Raw genomic sequence first — 10,081 nt, forward strand, 5'->3', positions numbered from 1 at the left:
CAGCATATGCAAAATATACTATACAATCTTTTTTATCGAGAATTAAGGCATGTTGCAAGAACATGTGTTTGCAACTGAATTTAAATGTATCTACATGGCATGTTGCAAAACGGGAAAAGAGGGTGTTGCTCTGCACTGGCAGTAACAACAGCCGATGCCAGCACCTTCACTACAAACTGTGACTTTAAAAAGTTGTGCTGTTATTGTTGTTGTTGTTGCGCCGTTTGCTGTGAAAAAAACTTGACTGTGGTGGCATCTTCCGCTGCAGCTGCACCTTTCTTTCTTTCGCGTCGTCAATTCACTCGCGCGCACACACACACACACATTCGCCTACTACTCAGTTTCATTCATTATCGAAACTCTTGCTTGCTGATATTTATTTTATTTTTTTCTTTTACTCGCGCTTATTGTTGTTGTGGTTTCGTTATTGTGCCCCTAAAGAAAATACATTCTGATAATTACAGTAATTTGTTAATGTTACACTCATGATTCTTTTGCTGCTGTTGCTGCTGCTGCTGCTGCTGCGTCTACCCCTGCTGGCTACTCTTCTTCTTCTTATTCTCATGCTTGGCATGCATCTGCAGGTTGTGTACGCGTTCACAAACGCAGCCATAGCAATCAGGGCGATTATATTATGTTGCATCAAATAGTTGGTCCGCGCAGTCTTCCTGCATTCATATTTACATACATATTTATGTGTACTTATTTGTATGTAAAGCATGCATAAACACTTGTTTATCTATATACTTATACATATTTAACGTTTCACATAATAATCGGCATTATTGCAAGCAAATGTGAAGGGCAAGCTCGCTGTTGTGCGGCTTCTTATGCTCGCGCATTCATTTCTAATTCCATTTCTAATATTCCGAATCTATTGCGAAATTGTAATCGGAGCTTTGCCGACATTAGTTATGGTGTATATTGCTTTCAAATCGAATGAACGTATCTTTCACAAATGGTTTCCTTTCTTAATACGCGCAAAGGGTTTTAACGCATGTTTGGAAAACGCACTATAAATCTGAAAATGAAAATGTTATTCTTGAAGAAATCTCAAATGAAGGGCAACTCGCCGCCAAAAGCCGTTTACCTGATATTTTTAAAGGTGGAACAACGAAAGTTGGAAGATAATTGGAATGAGTGGGCGTAGGGCTTAAATTTTTCGTATGTAAGCTCTGAGGACATAAATCAAGAAATAAACGAAAAATTGGTGTGATCGGTGTATTTTAAAGCATACCTCCCATACAAACCTAACCTCAAAAATGCTTAAAAATGTCATAAAAAGTGCAGCGATGTATGCATGAGTCCGAAATTTTGTCCATGTATTTATAATAATAGAGTAAGAAAACATCAAAAAAAAATTAGCAAAGTCGATTTACTTTAACGCATACCTCCCATATAAACATAACCTCAAAAACGCTTAAAAATATCATTAAAAGCGCAGCGATGATATTTATGGTAATAATATAAGTAAACACTCTTAAAATGACTGTAATCGGTTTATTTTTACGCACAGCTCCTATACAAGCCTAAATCCTGTCTCTAGGTCTTAAGCAATACTGTCTGACTGCCATTCTTTTTACTTTTGGTTTTCCCGGTTACTTACAATTTCATTCCATTCCATAGGGCCGCTACAAGGACCTTGTCAAAACTTGGGGCAAATGCATAGGAACGTTGTTAACAACGTACAAGACAATTGGCGGACTTGTTCTGAATTAAGCTGCGTCTATTTGGTCACACAACTGCCGTTTTTGTTTAGCTGCTACCGCAAGGAGACAGAGCCTCCTACTAAGAATGTTATAAGGCATCCGATCAAACTCACGAGCGCGATCGAGATACACGGACTGAACCACGGTGTACCGATAAGCCAATAACGGCGTTTACAGAGTGTTCGTCACTACCTTCCGAAAGTATTGTTCCATGAATGACGACCATTATTGGAGCCCTATTACCACCACCATACAATCAACTCTTTACCTGCTCACTTAAACCCACTCAGCTAAGGGGGTAAGTTAGCTTTCCCATTGGTGCAACCCCCTGGAAATAGCACGTTTCCTGGGTCTGCCGTTTGTTGAGCTTAGCAAGAACGATTGATGGACTAGCCGATTTAGGAAGAGTTAGTAGTATCACTATAACTACAGCTCAGTTGGATTTCGGATACTAAATATTTGCCTCCAGTAACAAACTACATAGATTAGATTAGATTAGATTTAGAGGAGGCAGCAGGTCACCTAGTTACCGCGACCAAAACGATCTATTGTAACAAACCTCTATTCAACTACAGGTCATCTTTGATCCACGTACTGTTAAGAAACCTCGCGAGGTCCTTTGGCTGAATGCCATTTAGGTCATCTGCTTCTAGGTATGGTGATCCTAGGAAGCGAAGTCTGGTCTTCACAAGGGCACATAATGTGCTTGCTGTTTCCTGTTCTTCGTTACACAACCCACACTGGTCACAGTTGACAACTCCTATGTTTGACAAGTGTTTCATTACCCTACAGTGGAGAGCCTGTAAGGTGAAGGAGTTCTTCGGCTCTCCTTGCTGAAATATCCGGAATGAAGGACTTGGCCTGTCTGTTACCTTCCGTATTTGTCCAGTAATGTTGAGCTTCGTTCTTCATCCAGATATAATAGTTTCGCCTGACGGAGCTCCATGGCAGACCGGTAAAGGGTCCTAGGCCTATGAACACCTGTGCAGCCCCTTTCTGGCGAGAATATCTTCCACTTCATTGCCCATGACTCCATTCTGTCTCGGTACCCATATGAGGTATACTCGGTTGCTGGAGGCGATCAGTATTAAAAGTTGATCACAGTCCCACACCAGCTTTGAGGTGACCTCGTGCGCTTTAAGAGCGAGTAGCGCCGCTCTGCTGTCCGAGTGAATGTAGATGTGTGTTTTGGTTGCCACACTTTCTACATACTGCCTCAGATAAAGTTCAATGTCGTGAACATCGGCCTGAGGTAGACTCCTGCTCCGACGCCGTGATCAGTATACCAGATGTGGCTGTCCTTCCGGGGTTTAGGTCGTTCGTTGTCCCAGTTACATAAGTATGCATATTCTTCTCCTTACCATAAATGTATACATATCTACTCGAACTAAGTTCAGGAAACGCACAATTCTTTCGCCAAGTTCGCTACGTTAATGCTCCAATTCTCATTTCCTTTTCATGCGCTACTTATTACCATTGCATTTGAATTCATTGTTCTTGAAATTGTTATTAATACAATTATTATAAATGTTTTATTACTTATTGCAATGCTTTTACTCAACGCTTTTATTGTTGTTAGGCACCGTTGAATGGTCGTTCGAACAACATATTACTAGAAGATCACGCGTGAGTGCAAGTAGTTATCATTGAGCGCATTTAAATACAACTGTACACACGCATGGAGATGGTCATATTGAATACTTTTTTTTCGAAAAGTAAGTTAAATCAAAAATTAAAATTTTTGATATTATGTGCTTCAATTTGCGCACACATCATTTGTTGACCACCCTGTAAAAGCTGAAGCGGCTTTTTTATTGTAATTTGTTGCAAAATCGCTTGATAAATTCGCCCTACTCCTTTTGAATAACATGAGCGCTGAAATAGTTTTTTTTTGCACTTTCTGACAAAGTGGAAATATTGAGTTAATACACTTTTGTGGAATACGAATAACATGTTATTGTAACCCGCAGCCGCATTACAGGCGTAGCACAAGCAGTGGCAAGTTGTAATAAGTTATGTTGTGGTTGGTTCGTTGATGGTTGCTATCTAAGCAGCACACTGCCAGCATTTGACATTGGCAACTAACACGCATCCATGGCAGGCAGCAGTCTAAGTAGCAGATGCACACAAACACAGCAGTAGCAGCAGCAGCAGCAACATCAACAGCGGTAATCGTTGTTCCGAACGGCTAATGATGGCGATGACGTCTTGCGCATGAATAGCAGAAAAAAAACAATGCTTTCAGGAAAAATTTTTAGATATGTATTTATGCGGTGAAAAGCTGCTGGTTCTCTCGTTTGGTCGTTGGTAGCTGTTAAACGCGATGTTAGCAGCAATTGGCAGCTCGGGCTACATAGCGTTGACAACATTTTGAGCAATTTTGCGCTTTTTCTGCTGCATTTTTTCGCTTTCTTTGCTGCATGCTACTGCTTTTACTTGAAATCTTCGCATAGATGAGCGTATATATGGACTGTGTATGCCCATATGGATGTACGAGTGCTTTATGTATGGTATTTGTGTTTCTCTATTGGTTGTATTTATTGATAGCTGCTTTTTTTCCTCGACACTCGCAGTGCTGTGCTGTTGTTTTGTGCTGCTACCGGTACTGATCGATGTCTTAGCTTCAGTAAGGTTGGCGATACAATAAGTACTGGTCGCATGCGGTGCTTACATTGATATACATACATATACATATGTAGTTGTGTGGAGGAAGTTAGCTACTGAAGTATATAAATAAGCGGGCAGTCAAAAATGTACGAGTTGGAAGACAAATGCGGATACATACATACATATTCCGGTTTCTTTTTCAGAGAAGGAAGCAGCGAAAGCTTGACCCCGCTATTGTGAGACTTTAAGGCACTAAACGTCTTACCGTCTCCAGATCCATTCTCACGCGGTGCCACCATTTGGTATATCTTCGGTAGGCGGTTTAAGTACTAAGCTCTACATTTGTTACTTTTCATGTTATTCCACTGTCTGTCTTGGTTGGCATTAGGTGAGGTTAGGTTGGGAGCGCGTGTGTGGAATATTGCATACTTGCAATTGTTCATTTTGAGTGCCCTCTTTCAGCGAGTGTCAGGAGGAGACACGTACCCATAATCGTGAGAGTAGCTTCAAGTCATTATTCTACTGAAGCAATTACTATCCCTATTGTAGGCGAGGAGATCTAACAGATCCACCTGCGCTATCTCACCCAGTCTGTTGAAAAAGTGTGAACCCAGGTGTTTGAGGCGCTTCGTCTGTAGACACAGAAAGTGTCGCAGAGAATGCTCGTTGGTATTCGCCGCGGTTGAAGCATTGGTCCTATGATGACGCCGGTATGGACTCTTACTGCAGACCTTTTGAGTTTCACTACATTCCTGCCCTTTTTCCTATTAATCCGCGGACAAATAATCTTGGAATCTCACAGTCTTCACGTGTGTTTCACAAGTCATTAGTCGCGGCCAAGGGGTATTCATTAATTTTCCTAAAGTTATCAGTAAAAACATTATCCGCTTCTTCCATTGGCATCTCTGAGCCACTTCTGGACATCTCATCATCCGATTGTTTCCCTTCAGCATTGCTTTGTCCGTGGACCCAGCATAGAGCGACGTTGATACGGCTCAGTTACGCCCGATTTCTCTATTTTAGATATTATTGCCTTCAGTGCTGATTGACTGTCGACAAAGATAATAGCTTAGTCTTCTGGAACTCTGCTACTAAGTGAAAGAATAGCCGCCTTCTCTATAGCGTAGAACTCTGCTTGAAAGACACTGCAATCGTTCGGTAAACGAAAGGACCTTTTGACCTGCAAGTCCCTCGAGTAAACATCGGCTCCGATTCTGTATTTCATCTTTGAACCACCAGTTTAAATTTTTACACCTTCCGTGGTCGGGAACCTATTAGGTAGCTTCTTATTGAAGTCCCAAATAGGCGTAATGTAAGCAGTTCCATTGAGCCGCCCTCTTTTTATTGCATTTAGTATTGTTGCATGCCAGAAAATGAAAATACGCAGCGGTTGTAGGTGAAATATCATGTTAAGCCCCTCCTGAGGTGCGATAAACACCCGTGGGTTGCGGTTAGTCTGATGACTGTGGCGCAGTGTTGCCATTTTAGCCGTTTTCCGGCTAGATTTAGCCGGTTGCGATAGTAAACAGCCGGAGAAATTTCGATTTAGCCGGCAGCTGATTTGTTAGCCGTTTTGCAGAAAAAAATTAGCCGTTTTTAGCCGATTTTGCTATTTGCCTTGTTTTCTTAAATTTCAAATATGTATATATGTTTCCATTTTTGACTAAGCGACATAAAATCTGCTGGAAATGGCTACTAGCCTTATGGTGGAGATAATTTTCATGTCCGGCAGGACTGTATGAAATTGGGCCGATTTCGCTTATTTTTAACCGACTTCCAAAAAAGGAGGAGGTTATCAGTTCGTCGGAATCTTTTTTTTTTTTTTTATGTATGTTACCGCATAACTTTGGACCACGTCAACCGATTTCGATAATTCTTTTTGCATCGGAAAGGTAGTGTCTCAGTGGTGGTCCCATACTAATCTGGTTAAGATCCGATCGGCGGATCATGATATATATATATATATATTTTTTTTATATGGGAGTTGAAGTCGGTTTTTTTTTGCTAAAAATTACTTGTTATTTTAAACGAAGAAGGGATTTTCTTCATAAAATGTTTGTTATAAATGTCTTAATTTTAAGTGTGAAGTTTTATTCGCAAACTTAGAAAATAAGAAATTGTATTATGCGTTTGTGTTTGGATATAGTGCCAACAAACAGAATAAATATTACATGTAGATATTGTCTTCCCAGATAGCGCATATTCACTTCTGCCTAAATTACAAAACACCATTTTTGCCCACTCCCAAAGGTTTAACGTAAGGGAAAAATTGATATTTTCAAGCACTATGTACACATATGTATTTTTTTAAACAAACTTTTTTGCTGAGAACTTATTTAAATTCCAAAAACCGAATGCCAACTTGAATTAAAGGAACCAACACTGAAGTGAGTCAAAATGAAAATAAAAGAGCACAAATTTCTATGTAAAGCAAAACTCTCTGGGAATCCTACGAGACAGCTGCCGGTCATCTAAATGGGAGATCTGCAGTCTTTGGGCATCATATTTTACATCTGAAAAAACTGACCAGTTCTTTTGTGTAACTGTGATTTTGCATCCCTTGTCAATATATGGCCTCGGTTGATGTTAACTTAAGGTCGTTGTTTTATTGCCTTAAAATTGAAGGGAAATTTTTACAGCGTGTTTTATGTGTATTGGTTTCTATTTGAGTGTATTGAGAATCGGTCAGTCTGAAAGGCCCTGTAGGGAAGACAATAGGTTTGTTCGTCGAAAATCCAGCGAGAATTATCACTCAAAATATCAGATAGTAAGAAAAAATGCTCATAAATTCTCTCTCATGTGGAGAAACTTGCAATTTTCTGTACGAACGCAAATTTTCCAGTTTTTTTGCCAGCTAATGTCCACGGTTGCATTTCAAACAAAAGAAATTTGTATAGAATTTTTAAAATTCTTTCAGAGGGGCAAAAAACAGGATCTACGTGCATATATCTTGTCAGTCCGACTTTCTTCAACATACGTTTCAATTTCTTTGTCGGGTTTACTACATCGACTCTGGTTGAGATTGCATTCCGATTAAGAATACAGTTTTTTTTTTGCCGAGTACCTTTCAAATCATTGGAATTAACTAAATTAATTAAGTAAACAAGTATTAACTTAAATTTTTAATTTTAAAATAGCTCCAGTTTGTAAATTTTTAAATTTAACGAACTTGTGTATTCAAATTATCGTCGGAAAAAACTTTTACCATGTGCCACAATCATATGTTTTTCCTAATTGCAAATTCTTGCTGGCAAAATTTTTTCCGGCTCGAATTTGTAACTTCTCTCCAATAAATAGTATTTTTACCCATGATTTATTTAAATAAAACAAGTGAAATTTAGTTTAAACATTTTAGCCGTTTTTAGCCGGTTTTATTTGCCAATTTAGCCGGTTTGTCCAAAAAGTTCTGGCAACACTGCTGTGGCGTACATACCATTGGTGACGTACGGTAATAGCCTTCATTGCACGTGTAGTATGTTGCTAGAGATTTCTTGGCTATCAACCCTATATTCCTTTTCCAATTCAACTGTTAGTCCAGAATTATTTCGCGGTACTGTGCCTCGGAGGGGAGTAGTTTCCGCTAATTCTGGCAGAGAAAATATAGGTAATTTGTTATCCTTTCTGGTTGGCCCACTTAAAGATATCACCTAGTGTACCACTCATTAATTCACAATAATTCACCAGTGATGGGTATCGCTAAATTGTCGACGTAGGCGACAACCCTTATTCTACTAGTTTTAAAAATCTCCAGAATTTCGTTCACCATCAGGAGCCAAAGGTGAGAGGATAGTATGCCGACCTTGAGACGTGCCCTTTTACGCAGATCCTGTGCCTATAGTCGCGTTGATTATTCTACTCTTGTGCATGGAGTCAATACGTGATACCATGGCCATCTGACCTCAAAATCAGAGTCGCGACCGACTTGGTCAATAATTTGTGGAGCCTTGATGCCTCATTTGTAGTCTCCAGCGTTCCGCAGAACTCTTTCCGGGATACTTTCTTTGCAGCCCTAGTTCTACTCGTGTATTTGTTAAAGCTGATTCTAGATATATTTGTGGTTGGTATTAATCTACCTTTTGTCTAGGAGCACTGAGAAGTTCGTTTCAAAGTCTAGTACTGTCCGGACGCAGCTGTTTAATGCTGCTTCTTCGATATTAGTTGAGAGGCTCGCCTTAACTTTTCAAAAAATCAAGCTTTCTAGCTATCATTATATGTTGTGTCGGAGGTATTTTAGTACTTGGGCTTACATATGACAGTCAACTTTACAGGCCTTCTCGCTCAATAGCATTAACGATATCAGATTCTCTGATATAACGCACAGACCAAGCTTACAGATAAGTGCGTACCTCATGGCGCCAACCCGGGGACATTTGAAAATTGCGTGCTCTTCGTCTTCGGTAACGGCTGGTCCGCATTGCTCACAGTAAGTCCAAAGCGGTGTAGATATATAGTAGCTGGAGATGAAGGGTTTGCGGCTTTGGGTAGAAGTATAAATTTTTTAAGCTTTCAGACATTTGGAAACACCCCTTTTTGCAGTTACGTATTAAGCACTCTTGCAAATACCTGCCGCTTGGTACTGATCGCCTTCTTAAGGACGATGTGATTGAAATTCCGTCTGGTCCTAGCGCTTAATTAGCCATCAGCTTGCTTTCTGCGTTGAGCACTTCGCCGATACATACATCTGTATGCTGAAGTCGGACTCGCTTACTAGCTCCTAACAAATTTGGACTGCTGAGCGAATAGTTCCTTCACAATTTCCTCCATGAGTATTGAACCAATTAGTTGTGTTCCAGCTAGACTATCTGAGCAAAATTTTGAATTTTTGGCCAAGGCCGTATTTTATAAATTCCAAATTAATAAAAATACTAAATTATAGCTTGCAATTCCCTTTTGTTCAACAATTAATCGAAACCTGTTCAATTTTTTTCGCGATGCTTTTGTTGCGGTTCCTTTATTTTCGAACACGTCCCAGCTCTACCCACTTCTCACCGAGCCGACAGAATACTTTTGAATGTATGCCTTCTAAAGATGCCGAAAGGCCTCTTACGCTTTAGGAAACGGTAAAGTTTTTGACAACGTCAAATTGAAAGAGTCAACTGTCATCCACCGCTAACGCACACATAAAGCCACATATCAATATCAATACTTAACAATAACAATAGCAGCAGCATCGGTTGGATCGACGTTAGCGTCAACGTCCAGCGTCGGCGGTGAAAAGTCAAATAAATCATAATTGCAAATTTTTTCTCCCTTTATTAAATTTGGTACATTGGTAATTTAGTAACTTTTCGATTCGGTCCAACATGTCACATAGGTCAATACAGGTTCTGATTCCACATTAGTAAGTGTAAAGGACATTCAAAGTCGTCCCAGCGTACCTTGGCTACTAGAATGGTGTGATCTCTATCAAACTGTTTGAAAGTGGCTATTGCTATATCTACCGTGTCCTTTCCCGGTTGGTCGTACCTGTCAATTCTTCAGCCTTGCAATTGCTATCAATTCTATATAAATATACATACATATGTATATGTTCTCGTTCAAAAAGCTACGGCATTCAGTTAGGAACTTCATTTTGTCTATTTGTGAGTCTAAAGCTTTCCGAACGGTAATGGCATACGGTATGACGCAAAACGACAAAAAAAGTTGTTCTGAGTAGCGTTCCAATTCTTCCAGAGTTCTTAAAAAGGGAAAAAAGGTTCTGAATATTTTGACAAAAAAAAATAATAAAATTAAATTAAAAATTGTGTATGCCAGATTCACGCAGC

The 10,081-nt window shown here is 39.7% G+C and overlaps 1 protein-coding gene across 1 annotated transcript in view; it reads left to right on the plus strand.

Moving 5' to 3' along the window:
• Positions 1-10,081, plus strand: part of LOC118740555 (cadherin-related tumor suppressor) — an 816,571-nt gene that overhangs the window by 703,863 nt on the left and 102,627 nt on the right. The window lies entirely within an intron of this gene.

The sequence above is a fragment of the Rhagoletis pomonella genome, unplaced genomic scaffold, assembly GCF_013731165.1.
Source record: "Rhagoletis pomonella isolate Grant_MI unplaced genomic scaffold, Rhpom_1.0 Rhpom_scaffold_00006, whole genome shotgun sequence".
NCBI lineage: Eukaryota > Metazoa > Arthropoda > Insecta > Diptera > Tephritidae > Rhagoletis > Rhagoletis pomonella.